At 41.4% G+C, this 14,515-nt stretch overlaps 1 long non-coding RNA gene across 1 annotated transcript; it reads right to left on the reverse strand.

Annotated features, from left to right (window-relative positions):
* Window positions 1-3,054: 3,054 nt before the first annotated feature.
* Window positions 3,055-9,264, reverse strand: LOC135410816 (uncharacterized). The gene is made up of 3 exons (XR_010428888.1): window positions 8,323-9,264; window positions 6,894-7,069; window positions 3,055-4,750 (listed from the first exon to the last, which is right to left on the reverse strand). It is a non-coding gene; the product is annotated as an uncharacterized LOC135410816 (long non-coding RNA).
* Between the last annotated feature and the right edge of the window lie 5,251 nt (window positions 9,265-14,515).

Genomic DNA, 14,515 nt, shown 5'->3' on the forward strand with positions numbered 1-14,515 from the left:
GAAGGATCGAGGAAAATAAAGAAGGGAAGGATTTAAGCACCTTTTCATCATCCTGTGGTATACAGACAAATAGTACAACTCAGTCTTCAGAGGGTCTGTTTCGGGGGACTTTCACCCCAATACACCTGGTCCCTTGTGCAACATCTGCTGAACTGATGAAAAAGAGAAAAACCTCACAGAGACATCTTCCAGTGCTCCTTGGGGGATGTGCTGCTTTGCCAACTAAATTGTTTTTGACCTGTACTTTGTCTGAGGCATCTCAGCTACCATTTTCTTGCTAAAGGGCTGGTTGTGTTCCCCTCTAAGTATCATCATCTTCTGGCCCCAGTGATGATCCCCTCTTCTTACTGAGCAGTCACTCCTATTCAATGACACTGCAAGAAACAAAATTAAACGTATATTCAAGGCAGCTGAAACAATTCTGCTGTTTATGGTCAGATCTACCACACAAGGTTAATCATACATCTATGACACAACCCGTGGTATAATTTTGCAGGAGGTGACAGCAGTCTGTGGGCAACGCCAGCTTGTGGCTGTCCCCTTATCTGCACAAAAAAGTCCCTAAACAGGGCCCATCCACCCCAAACGACCAAATTTTAGCCTTCGTCACATCTGAAAATAGGAGGGTGGGGGTGTGTTGCTTTTTGAGCACAATATATCCCATACATCCAGCTCTCCTGGCTAAGCAGGATGCAGAGACCCCTCAGATGTGGAGCCAATAGGGAGCACTCTGGCTACCTGGGATTTTATAAATCTTTCAGCTATCAGTCTTTCAGAGCTCCAAATGCAAAATCCAGCAGCCCGGGATATCATGTGGATTTATGACTTGGGATTTATGAACTGGTCTGGATAAAATAAGAACTGCATGACTTTTTTTTTTTTTTTTCTTTTTTAATGTTTGAGGAAAAGAAATAATAAAAAATGAAGACCTGATTCTTTTTTCCCTTTTCAAAGCTTGTTGTTTATACAAATGTAGATGTCTTGTATATATTCAATTATTTTGATTTTTCTTCTTACCTATGTGTTTTCTGGGGCTAGAATTAAAGCAGAGCACAAGCAATGCTGCTCTCACAAGGTTTCCTGCCTGATAGGAATGTCTCAAAGAATCATGGTTTTGAGGCACTCCTAGCCCTGCTCCTAAAGTTAGAAAAGAGGCTGGTAAAGGTTTAAAAGGGTTTCTGGATGTTTCCAAGCAGTAGGATGGCTCCCCACAATGCTGCTGCCCCAGCTCTCACCTGCTTTCAGCACTTTTTTCCTTAAATAACTTTGCAGCTCATGTTATATTTCATTTGTTGCACGCTCAGTTTTTAGGGGTGCATGTGTGCATAAGGTGAACGTGTGTGTACATTTGTGTCTGTGTGTGTATGTGTGCTCACATTCATGAGTGTGTAGATTTGTACAGCTATAAATGGGCAACAACTGTATATGCACCCATGTATAGATATACACGTGTATATATATGTATATATGTATGCACACATATGTACACATAATCTCATGCCTATTTACAGCTGCATAAACAGACACACACATACATTTGAGTGAGTATTATGGATGGTTTGTATAAAGTTTGGACTCAGTAATCTTGGACATCTTTTCCATCCTTAATGATTCTATGATTCCAGGATTCTATTAATTCCTGTATTAAAAACCAATACAGACTATTGAGGTTTTTTTAATACTGTGTGTATATATATATGTATATATATATAAATATGTACGGTGAACTGTATATATTTGCATGAAAGCCCATCCCAAAGGACTTTCTATCCTTATCTGTAACTCATGACCTTCTTTTCAATATTTCTCATCTTGTAAAAAGAGAAGAGATGTTGTTTACTTTGGTCAGGAGGAAAAACTGTCAGACACATTTTTGCCCTCTCTTCTGATTGACCCTTTCGTACCTCTGCCCACAGTTTCTGGGTGCTTTTCTTCCTGCGGTCCTTGAATTGTGTTCTTTCTTATATGCATCAAGGTATCCCTTAGGAAAAAGCAACCTAATATATAGCTCCAGTCTTTAAACCTAACACCTTCCCCATCCCCTTGGGCACAGAAGTATTCACGTACTAGCACTGCCAGACCACGCCAACACCTACACCTCAGGGTGCTGAAACCTTCGCACGCATCCTTCGTCTCCTCCCTTCTCAAGCCGCTACCACGTAGACACTGACACTGCTATGTTTAACCTCCATGTGAGACCTGTACACACCAACAAGCACTTCCTCCTGCTTCTGACAGCCTCCTCAGAAGGAAAGGGGCTGTACAGGGAGGAAAAGCCAGGGAGGGTGCATGATGAAGGACACTCTCATTCCTTTTCCTGGTGGTACCTCAGCCACACAGGCGATGCCACACCAGCACTGGGGCAGTTGAGATGATGCTCCTTGAGCAGCTTAGTTTTTCTCTGCCCATGAGGAACAAGCATTTACAATCACCTCTGGTGCCTGAATAATCTAAGATGGGGGTGCCCACCCCACCAAGGAATTCAAGCCAACCGAACAAACCCTCCCAGACCCTATCCCAGGAGCCGTGGCTTGGAAAGGCAACAGGCTGGGACTAAGAAATATTAGCAGCCTGCTCTTTCTGTGTCTGAAGGAAAATGTTTTGTTTTGGTTTTAATTACCACACATTCAGAGTGGGTTTTTTTTTCAGCATGACTTGCAGCCCAGGAATAATTTGATTTGGAGATTTTGTTTTGAATAAAATTGAGGAGGACAAATCATGTCTCAGAGCTAGATAAAAATTGCTGCTTAAAAAAAAATTCACAATTATATTGTGGTTTTTAAAATCGATTAATTTTTAATTTCGTGTGAATTTTCCAATTGCCATCTTTTTTTTAAGCTCGGAAATTATGTGATGAGCCACCAGGTTTGGGGCAAGAAAGCCAGCAGACTGTTGCCCACCTCAGCACCTCCCTAACCTCAGCTTTGGCTACGAAAGTTTGCTGAGAATTTCATGTGAATTAATGAAATTTGATGAGCAGTAAGAAAGGTGGTGTTTGGAAATACATCTTTTCCTATTTTCACCCCACTGAGCATCTGTATCTCTGGGACTGTCATTCCCATTTAGTCACGGGGGCATGTTTTGGGGGCAGAGTAGGGGGAATCTGCAAAACAATTTTTTCTCCCCTGCAAGACTTTTTCTGTCCAGTTTTCACATCCATGGCAGCCAGAGAAGGACACATGGCTCTTGTGACACCAGGGATGGAGTACCCTGGACCAGGGCAGCCGTGCCAGCTGGGGAAGGCAGTGGGGCGGTGTTGTGCTGTGGGGATGTCCCAAACCTCACACCCCTCTCCCTGCAGCACCCAACACTAACAAAACCCACCAAAGCAGTGTGCCAAAAGCACCTTCACCTGGCTGCTTGGTCCCAGTACGTGACTTCTGCTCTCCCCCAGTCCCGGTACCGTCTCTGGCGTGGTCCATTAAAAAATATCTCTCCAGAGAGCAAGGGAGGGGGCTGGGGGCAGGCTCTGGTGCAAGGCACTAAGTGTCTGGACCCCGCTAAGTTCAAAGGCAGCCTCCCTCCCACCCTGAGGAGTGATGTAGCCGGCCGGAGGATGGCTGGAGGCCACACAGACGGGAAGGTATGTAACAATCCATTTATCACTTTGCAAATATTAGTGCTGCTCGCATTTGCTGCAGCAATATTTCTTCTTGGAAATTGGTGAAGTGAGTAATAACAATGTTATTTATTCTAAGACCTTGGAACTGAGAAGCAATAACAGGGGGACTGTTCCCTTGAAAGCTTCGGAGGTGCAGGAAATAAAACGGGGCGGGGAGGGGGGAGAAAATAGACCAACAAAGGTCTGGAGGAGAGAAAGCCATCAAAATATCTTGTTTAATTTCTTTGCCCCAAAGGTAATAAAATGCATTTTGTAATGATTTATATATAAACAAGAAGGGGTGGGAAGAAGGGAGAACATTTCTGATTCATCTCTGGCTGGAACATCCCGCGAGGTAGCAGGGTGTGCACCTTGGGGTTGGGATCTAGCAAAAGCATCTCCTTCACCACAGACTCTGCTGGTTCTCTTCTTTTATTTTTTTTCTTTTCCCCCTTTCCCATTGCATCCCTTATCTGAATATATAAGGCTGCCCTTTGCTCAGATTTATGGGTTGGGGCAGCACTGTGTGTATTTACAGTCTCCTGACCTGCAGACCTACAGCTGAACAAGAGCAGGAGGAAACCAGGGCCTGTTCCATAAACAGAGACAGATACGAGGGGGAGGCAGCAGGAATTGTGAGCAGCACTTAACATTTTTAACTATTTGGCCAAGCCAAGGAATTAGAGATTAGATTAGAGGCAAAGAAAAATGAGAAGCGGGGTTGAAGATTTAGGGAAGGTGGGGGAAGAGGGCAGCAACAACCAGCAGTGGCCTTGGGTTTGGCACGGGGAGAAATTAAAAGTCTTATGGATTTTATAAAATGTTTTCCAGGGCAAAAGGGAACAAAAATGAAAGCGAATCTCCAAAGCATTTTAATCAAGCTGTGCTTTCCTTGGGTAGAGCCAAACAGCCCTTTTCAAGTCTAATTACCTTTTGAGGAGGTAGATTACTTAGTCTGTGTTTATTCAGGTACTAATTGCCTCAGATTTAGTCAAAAGAAAACCTTACTCAATGATGATAAATATTTCTTAGGTCCATGTCTATCAGTTGGTTTGCCCTCAGAAATTCAGTGCAAATGAGAAAATATTTCAAAAGGACTTGAGAATTACTTGGGTTCTCCGTGGCAAAGGCAGCAAAAGTGGCAACAACCTGGAAAATAAATATATGAAATGCAACGTATGTAGGGGTCACAATATAGCATAAGTATATCACCATGATGAACAGCTTTGATGAAAATGGTAAACAAAACCACCCTCTCTTCCTGTGGCTTGTTTTACATTGCAATAAACCACTGACTCTATAACCTATCAGAACATGCTGAGATTTTATGCATCATTTCCAACTACTATTTGAACATTTGGTTTAGAGTAGTCATGAACTATAATTAATGGGATTTTTTTTTGTGTGTGTGTCCTGATAAAAAGCAAGCTTTATTATATTTTATTACCTGTTGGACCAAAGCTCCATATAGATGATGTAAATTCATTGTAGGTTTTAGGCTGGGGAAAAAGAGGAGGTGGGGGGTTTGCACGTGATTGTGATGAATTAACATTTACAATTTCTAATCAAACCCAGAAGTTTACCTTGAGATGCCCCATCCAAATTTTCTCTGCTCCTATGAGTGAGCTGGTGGCAGTGGGATGCAGAGGTTTCGGCCCAGCTCAGCCCGCCAGGAGGAGAGGGGGGAAAAAAACCCCAACAAACCCAGGCACCACAAAGACCGTTGAGATGAATGGCTCTATTTTATGAGCCATAAAAGTTTTATTCATCTTGACACCGAAACAGGTTTAGGCAGCAAGTTGACACGCCTTAAATAAATAAGTGGAATTAATTCCCCAGCTCTTGAAACAATAGCAGCGTGCCCGTAACGCTGAGAGCTGCCCGGTTGTTTCCCGTTGCTGCTCGATATTGATATTATTTGTGGGTTGGTTTGTTTTTTTTTTTCCTCTGGGGCCTGGTTGCTCCACTTCAGATTCTTCCCCTGTTTTATTAGAGGTTGAAAAAGGTTCAAGACCTGGTTGTACCACTGCTCCCACCGACAGCTAAGGAACCAGTTTGGCGTCTGGTTTGTCTGTTGTTTTACTGCTGACCTTCAAATCAACTTTCCCCCCTGACCCCAGGAGGCATCTATCATGACAAGAGGCTGTTTAACACAAATGGTGCCCATTTATAGGGGAAGAGAGTCAGAAGATTTCCTTGGTTGTTGGTTTTTTTGTTTTCTTTTTTTTTTTTTTAAATGAAGAATTTGGTTTTTTCACCCCTCTTTTCTCAGTCACCACAGGTGAAATCCCTCCTAGCAGCTGGCTTATGAAATAATGCGAGGGGAGGCCTTAATGAGCTGAAAGCACCCTCAGCTGGAGATAAATATATGCAAATGAGATGCACAAACAAAGGAGCCCGGACAGAGAAATATCTGCAATTCCAGCAAAATGCTGCCTGCAGCTAGAAGATGAACAGCTTTGATAAAATGGTAACAAAAAGCACCTTTTTCTCCTCCAGCTTGTTTTACATTGCAATAGAGCATTGTTATTGTAACCCATTGGAGCATGCAGAGGTTTTCTGCCGCTTCAAAAAAAAAGAGAAAACCTGTTTAAACATTTGTTTTTAAGGCATTCATGGGCTATGAGCAATGTGATGGCTTGGGGTTTTTTGGTGGCTTAGGGTGGGTTTTTTCGGGGGGTGTCGGTTTGGTCAGGGTGGGTATTTTGGGAGTGCTTTTTTTTTTTTAGCTATTTTTAAATATATATATATTTAATATATTTTTACCTGTTGGTCTCTCTCTGGCTCGGGTTGCTGGTGATTTTGTGATGTTTTTCAAGGGGAAAGGAGGGGTGAGGGTGGCTGTTGCTTCTCCAAAAAAAAAAAAAAAAAAAAAGCAAAATCGGAGTTTTGCTTTCAAATTTGGAGGGAAAATCCAAGTTGACAAGTAGTAAGAAGCAGCTCAGAGCAGGGGGAAGAAGGGGGGGAAATCCAGACTTGAACATTCACCAAGCAGCACCCAAACAGGCAGCTTTAATGAAAGCAATCAAGCCTCGGAGCTAATTCAAAGACAGACATCTAACATGCTGATTTTAATAAGCTTTTAAAAGGCAATCTCTAACTTTTAAAAGTCGCTCTTTTTAATTTAATTGGGGGTTTTTTTGGTTCATATCTTGCCAAAACAAACACAGTCACTAAAATATGTTTTCAATATGTATAAGTAGCATATCTAGACAATGTTTTAAATTAGCCCCGTATTTTGGGGTGGTGGGGGTGGAGTGGGAGGGCGGAGGAAGGAAAGAAAGAGGCTTACTTCAGATGAGTCGAAGGCATTTTCCAAGCAGGGCTCATCATGTCAAAATAATACCTTTATCTTCTTGTCCCTGCCTCTATGAATCCTCCTATGTGAATGTATGGATGCCTCTACCTACAGGCTTCTTCGGAAAACAACCCCAACTGATCCTCTCTCGGAGACAGGCAGGTTACTTTCTAAAAGGCAGAGGAGAAAAAAACGGAGAAATAACAATGCTGTTTAACTTTTAACCTTATGATATCATTATATAGATCATCACGGATTTATAAATGGAGGATAAACACTATAAAGTTTAGAGGGCCCTTTACTCCAGGCACTAACCACAATTTTCATATCTGGCAAGAAGAAGAAAAATAGACTTACCTTTAAAAAAAAAAAAATCCCCCTCTTATTGGGCTATATGGCTTTGGCACTTACAGACGTTAGAACAGACAAGTGTCGGATTTCCCGATGTCAAGAAGATTTCCTAATTTTTCACAGCCTTCTCCTGTTGCATTTTTGGCCCGATGTGAGAGTCATCAATTTAATTTGTGGGGCTGCGCACTGGAAATCGAGATATACGTGTGCGTGTGCTTTAATGAACCCTAAAACCTGACAGGCAGCTCTCTGCTCGCAGTTGCCCCAAGCTCAGGATTTCAAGAGTTAATAAAAACTTGGTTCTATTAGGAAGGCTTTCTTTTTGCAGCCCAGGTTTGTAGCAGCATAATTATGTTCAACTGCTGCTGTTTGAAAAGGGCAAACAGCATCTTAGGCACAGAACAATGAAATTACAGCTGAGATTTAGGTTAGCAAAAGCCGTCTTCTGCAGGCTTTTATGATTCATTATTTCCCATTAAATACAGTATTAGAAGTGTACACCAGATAGCTCATGGTTGCTGCGCTCAGAGCACATTATCTATATTACACAGGTCTGGGGAGCAGAATTAGAAAACTTTGGGGGAATGAGCAATATGTGTTTGCTGATAGAAGTACCATATGGCTCATCTTCCTCAATTGCTTTCATTGCGACTCTGATGCTGGAGAAATTAAAGTTTTATTTGATGTGGCACAGCTTAATGAACTGTCTTCTGTTAGGAAAATTGAATATGTTTCCTGTTATTTGAGCACAGAGCCCTCATGGTTTTGGCTGATGAGGGATGCATTATGTATTGTTTATTTAGCATTTTGAAAACAAAAGCAGATATTGGAGGTAAAATTGATTACTGCAGGATGTGTTATATAATCACATTTTTCTTTCTTTAAATTACGGCCTTGCCTATTGTTTTTATGGCAGCATTTTTCGGGGGGGTGGGGGGAAAAATGGCATCCCCTAATAAAAAAGGAGGGGGTGTTGAGGCAAAGCATATAATCTCTGCTTTGTCTAAAAGCAGCACTAGAACTTTTTAAGCTTAGGGAAGGACATGGTGGGGGGGGGGGAAAGTGCACTTACACAGGTATGAAACTGCAGGCCCAGTAGCTGCTGTGCTGCTGGTCTGATGATGCTCAAGGACTGTGTGTGCAGAAGAAGACTCATTTCTCCATCCTGGTTGGAGGACACAAAGAGGGGAACAACCAGAACTCAGGAACCAAATACCCCAAACTTCACATTTCTAAATATGCCAGAGAGAGTTAATTGCAAAATGTTAATACCTGCAGGGGAGGGGGTGGCAATAACTGGGGAGGATATAGAAAATTATTGGGTGGAGCAGAGCCTATGCTACCTGGCACTGCAGCATTTATCTGTGGCAAGAAATAGGATATTGATGGAAAGATGGCTCAGATCAAAAGCAATGTGTGGTTTTGGATTTGTTTTATAGCATACATAGACATGCACACACCAAGGCTTATATACCCTACCTGCATCATTGGGGTGGTTGGCAGTAAGAAGCCCAGTGATGAAGAGGAGATAAACAGGGTGCTCACCCTCTTTCTCCCCAAATTTAGGAACAGACAACTGTATTTAAGCTCTGAAACTTACACGGAAAATAAATACAATTTATCTGAAGTATGCTATTCTTATTAATTCCACTTCTACTTGTTGGAAATCCTGTCCCATGACACCTTCTGTCTTTTGCTGTTATTGATCTCCCAGTAAGAGGGGGGAAGCAGGGAGCAGGGAGTAGAAGGTAAAAAAAAACTAGCTGTGATAGCTCAGTGCTTCTCTCCTGCCCTCCACGCTGCTCTGACAAAAAGACAATTTGTCTTTCGTTCCCCGCGATGTTTGAGGACTCTGGAAAACGCGCATGTTAAACAAGCCCCACATAGAATCTAAATACCATCCATTAAAAGAGAAAGTCCCAACGTGTTTACAGCAGCGGGCCAAGGCGAGCAGCCCTCGCCCCGGCAAAACTCCCATTGACGTCAGCGGGGCTTGTGCTTATGCAAGGAGTGCGGGATGCTGCCCTGCACCTTTAGAAAGAAAAGGGAATTATTAAAAAAAAAAAAAAAAAAAGGAAAGAAATGAGTGGTATCGGAAGGAGGACGTTGCCCTTTAAAATGTCTTGGAGCAAAGTGGTTAAAGCAAAGCCTGTACAAACAGTGACTATAAATATTTTCCATTCCGTATCGCTCTTCAAACAGTTCCCTGCCGTAATTTCGGGTGAGTGAAAAAATAAATAAATTATAGCGTGAGGGGAAGAAGGAAAAAGAAAAAATTACATTGCAACCAATGCCGAAACCACAAAAACTTCATTATTTTTTTCATCCAGATCTATTTCCCAGAGAAGAAACCGGTGGGTTTTTATGAAAGGCTGATCCATGACAGGAGCCTCCTTTGAGGAAGACCATTATGCATTGTTATCAGCATGGCGTAATTTGACTGTTGACAAAGTATCTGTGGCAGTGAGAATGAAAGCAGTTAGAAGTGTGTCGGGTTGTAATCAAGAAGATGCTTAGCTGTGCAACGCTGCATCTTGAGCAGATTTGAATCAACATTGCCTTCAGGGGACACACACACACAGACACACACACACACACACACACACACACACACACGCACCAAAAAAAAGTCCATTAATTTTTAGTGGGAAAATTAGAGTGGCACTTGATGAAGTGAAATTTGACATGCGTTAATTGCTCCGCAGCTCTCCTAATTAGAGATTTTCAAATTCTTTTACTGCTGTCAGCCTGATGCCACATTGTCTTGCTGGACAAATAGTAAAATTGCAGATTGGGCTGATCAAGAAGTTGGATTTGGAGATATTGGACTCTGGCTTGTTTGCTGCTGATCATCATTTTCATAAAAGGGTCGGGGTTGTTGTGGTCTATGAAGGGCATTTGGGGAGAGAAAAAGTACAATAAAATCCTTCTTTCTTATAAATAGAGAATCAATGATTTAACAGAGCTTGTTTAAAAAAGATTAAAGGAATGCAAGAAGTGGACAATAAAGCAATGGAGTTGCAAATAAACCTTTAACCTTTGTTAAATCTATGTCTTGCATAACATTTCAAATACAATTCTGTTTTTAATAAAGCCATTAAATTCAGTTTATTTTTTTCATGCACGTTGTTTGCGGTGTGGCAGATGGAGGCAAGGGGTGGGATTCAGGTTCCTGCATATCTTTTGCCCTAACCTGAAAGGCAGCATAGCAAGACCATGTTTTATATCAAAAACTAGTTATAAGCTTGTACGAACACAAGTATTGGGCTGTTTCTGAAAGCATGATTTTGTATCTTTAGCTTTTGGTTTTTTCCTTCCCCCCCCCCGCCCCCCGAGTCCTGGATCATGCCTCCCCTCCCTTAGCCTTTGAACCTCTCTTAATTCATTAACATATTGAATTTTTTCAATTTTCCATTTTCTTGCAATAACAATATTAATGCCAGGGCCAAGGCCTGATTGGAGCTAAATTACTTGTTACCTGCTGGCATTTATTTATATGGCATTGAATTATAAAGCTTTGCTATTGTCATGCCTTGGGCGAATTGTTTATGACACCAGTAATAGGAGTAATTGTTATTGTTGAAATTACCTGTCAGCTACCCATAGCAGTGGCCCTTGTCCCACTGACAAATAGTGACAGGGGAGAGGGATCCTCCGCACGTCCTCCTGATGACTTCTCCTCTGATAATAAGGAGTGCAGGGCCTCTGATAATTTGCCTGTCACTGTTGAGTGCAGCTCAGAGAGAGTTGGCCAAATTGTTGTCATTCACTTTGACAAAGACAGCAAAACGCTCTGGAGCAGGAGGAGGATTATCAAAATAAATGAAAGCCCTCACACGTCCTTTGTTTTTGGTTTTTTTGGGGGTTGTTGGGGTTTTTTTCCCCTCCCCGTTCCCACTCACTTGCCTTTATGCCAGGGTTGTAAAAATTGGGGTACGTTTCTTAGTGGTGTGACTTAAGAGACAGCATAGGGTAGGGGGAACGAAACAAGGGCTTGTGAAATTTGCTTTCTCTTTGCCTGAAACGTTTTGGTTTCTAAATATAAAATAAATTCTTTACTTTTTTTTTTTTTTCTTGTTACCTAAGGCTGTCTGTGTTTTGGCAATTACCGACTGTCACTGCAAGAGAAAGGGTGGTGTTGCTGTTGGGTGGATTTGATTTTACTTGATTACTTATTTTGTTATTTTTCAAAGTCGGCAGCATTTCTTTCAACTCTTCTCTTGCTCTCATGCCCAACCCCGTGAAAAGCCCCCCAGTGCAGCAGTCAGTGATGCCCCTTGCCCGAGGCTGCTGGAAACATGTCTCTGCTCCTGCCACAGCGTCTGCAGCTTTTTGCCCCCCTGAGCTATTGCAATATCAGACGAATTATCTTCACCAAAAGCATTATTTCCTTCAGGAAAGGAGGTTCTGCCACTGATAAACCAAGCAGAGGTCTGTTTGCTGCTGCTAACGACGCTTTCGTGAAGAGGCGGTGTTATTTGTCAGAGCCCATCTATTTATAAAAAAAAAAAAAAAAATAAAATAAATTACAAAAACTCCCCCTTCACGTCCTGTGACTGGTGCGCACGGGAGGACGCCCACGCTCAGTGGAGACTTGCTGCCAATCACACCCCGACACCGCTGAAAAAGGCAGATATTTCACACCACCTCAGCAGCCAGGGCTGCATCAGGGATGCTCAAAGAACAGGTTTGGGGTGAGCACGTTACACACCCTGCCCAATCCAGCTTCATCCACCACGCATCCTTCACAGCTCGTCTTATAATAGCAATAATTTCCCCTTTATTGATCTTTATACTCAGGTAATGACTACCTGGGGCACAAAGCACTTCAGGGGCTGCTTTAGGCCCTTCGCCTCTGGTAGCCAGTCCCTAATTGATCAGTAAAACCTCCCACTGAGTCACTGGTGCATCATGTTATTAGCTGTAACAATGAGGTCTGGTCCACGTAAATACCTGTGGGCACCACCTCACCCCTCGGTTTGCTCCCTGACAGAGTCGGTCCGAATTCCTGCCACCAAGAATTTTCATCAGCAGCAAATAAATCTGCCGAATTCAAGTCTTTCATTTGTAACCATTGGGCTCAAACGCATAATTTAGCCAAATTATCAGCTGCCTCCATCTTCCTGGGGAACGAGTGCAAACAACGTTTTAGGAACAGACATCTAAATTTAGTAGGGTTTTGAATAATTGATAGGCTGGTGTGACAGAAGATAGAAACTTATGTTTCTAATCATCCCAAAGCATTTCTCCTGCCTTCCACCCCCCAAAATGAAGTCACTTTGTTTGCAGTTAAATATAGGGAAGATGTCCACTTAACAAGTATAAAATTGTGATAGCATTAAGAGGTTATCCGTGGTAATAAAAAGTGGAGAACATGCCTGGGAATGTGATCTGTAAGGCAGATAATTTTTAAGGATGGGACTTGTCCTTGCTTTGTCTGGGGAGAGGCATGTTAGTGATCCCAGGAGGGGAGAGGAAAAAATACAACACGCATTTCCAAACAGAGATATTTAAATTGTGTAATGTATTTTGGCATGTTACTGTAAGTTGCTGTTTGATGTTTTTCCTATAAAACCTAAATTAAGCATCCTAGAAATGGCTGTGTATCTCCTGCTCCTAGCTGCATCGAAAAACAAAATGCATTTTAAATGGCTGTATTACCAATATCCCCGTAGACTTTAACACACAAGCATAATCATCCTCCTTCTACTTTCCCTCTCCATTCCAAAACACGGCCCCAGCATCAAAAAAAAACGCCTTTACATTTCAAGCTCATTTGAAATGTAAACTTTTAGCAAATGAGCGATGGCTCATGGAGTTGAATCGCCACTGTGACTGGCAGCAAATTCCTTTTTTTTTCCCTCCCCTCGTCGTAAGGGGTTTGAAATACCCATCAGTGTCAAAAGAAACTGCGCAGATCGCTGCTGCTCTAAATAAGGTAGAGCAATGTTCAGAAAAAAACCTGCCCCCCTTGAGGAAAAACAAAAAAAAATCACTCAATGGATTAAAATGACATTTCTGTCCCATGTCAGTCCGAATGACAAAGTGTCATGTTTTGCATCATTTCAAAAAGATATTCTTCAAAAAATTCAGAGTATAAACAGGCAGCAGGCTTTTGTTTGAAACATTTCAGATCAAAAGTTAAGGGAAGAACAATTAATATTCCCTATTAAAATCCCCTGTTATTGTTAGAGATACATTTTGTGGTTACTGACTATAAATAAAAGCAAAGGAACAGAGCCACGGTTTCTCACCACTGCAAATAGAAAAAGGCAATTTCCAGCTTTTTCTGTTTTGTTTTTTTTTTTTCTCCTCAAAGTTGCTCTTAGATGTGTTTGCTGAATAAACAGGATTAACTGTATTTAAAACAAGAGATAAAGAACAGCTTTTTATTACACTGAACAGTCTGCAGGGTTTCCAGGCTCCTCTGAATGCACTTCATGCCTGGAAAAAAAATGTTCATATTTTACCTTTTTTTAATGACACCGTATAGAACAAGCGAAATATCCTTGTAATAATACAAATATGGAATCAATGGGGAATGGTAAAAAAAAGAGCATTTTTACCATTTCTGCTTCTGGCCAAACGCTGGAGTGTCTTTTTTTTTTTTTTCCTTTTTTTTTTCTTTTCTTTTTTTTCTGTTTTCAGTTTTGCAGCAGGATGAGAAACCAGGGAAGAAAGTATTCCTGTTGCTGAAGGGGCTTTCCCTCTTCCTTTGGCTGCAAAAACTCACCGAGCACTGTTAATACAAAACTAATGGCGAGAGTGCGATCCGGAGAGCCAGCCTGCTATCAGCTGCATTTCAATGGAGGTTTTCTCAAAAAATAGGTACAAAGAAAAGAATTTAGACAAATTTGCCTCTTAACCTTTAAAGATTTCCTGCCTATTCCAGTATGTCCTTTATTACATTAATTTTTTATTTAAATTACACCATTAACTGGATATGAATTTATCAAGAATACATATATTGATTTATAAAACAGTATCATTAATTATTATAATAGCTAGATGTAGCTGATATTACAAAGCCATTTAAAGGTTTTTAATATAACTTGGACATACATAGATAGATAGACATTATGGACAAGACTACAATTTAAACTTGCTACCAGCAGTTAATGAAATCCTTGATTTATCTTCTCGTTTAGAGATTGATTATATTGTTGCTTTGTAAAACTATTTGTTTTATGCCATTTTTCAAAGGATGTCTCAATAAAAGAAAAAGATAAATAAAGCATCCAGCCAAGTCTCAAAGCATATTTGGT

Source organism: Pseudopipra pipra, chromosome 3, assembly GCF_036250125.1.
Source record: "Pseudopipra pipra isolate bDixPip1 chromosome 3, bDixPip1.hap1, whole genome shotgun sequence".
Lineage (NCBI taxonomy): Eukaryota > Metazoa > Chordata > Aves > Passeriformes > Pipridae > Pseudopipra > Pseudopipra pipra.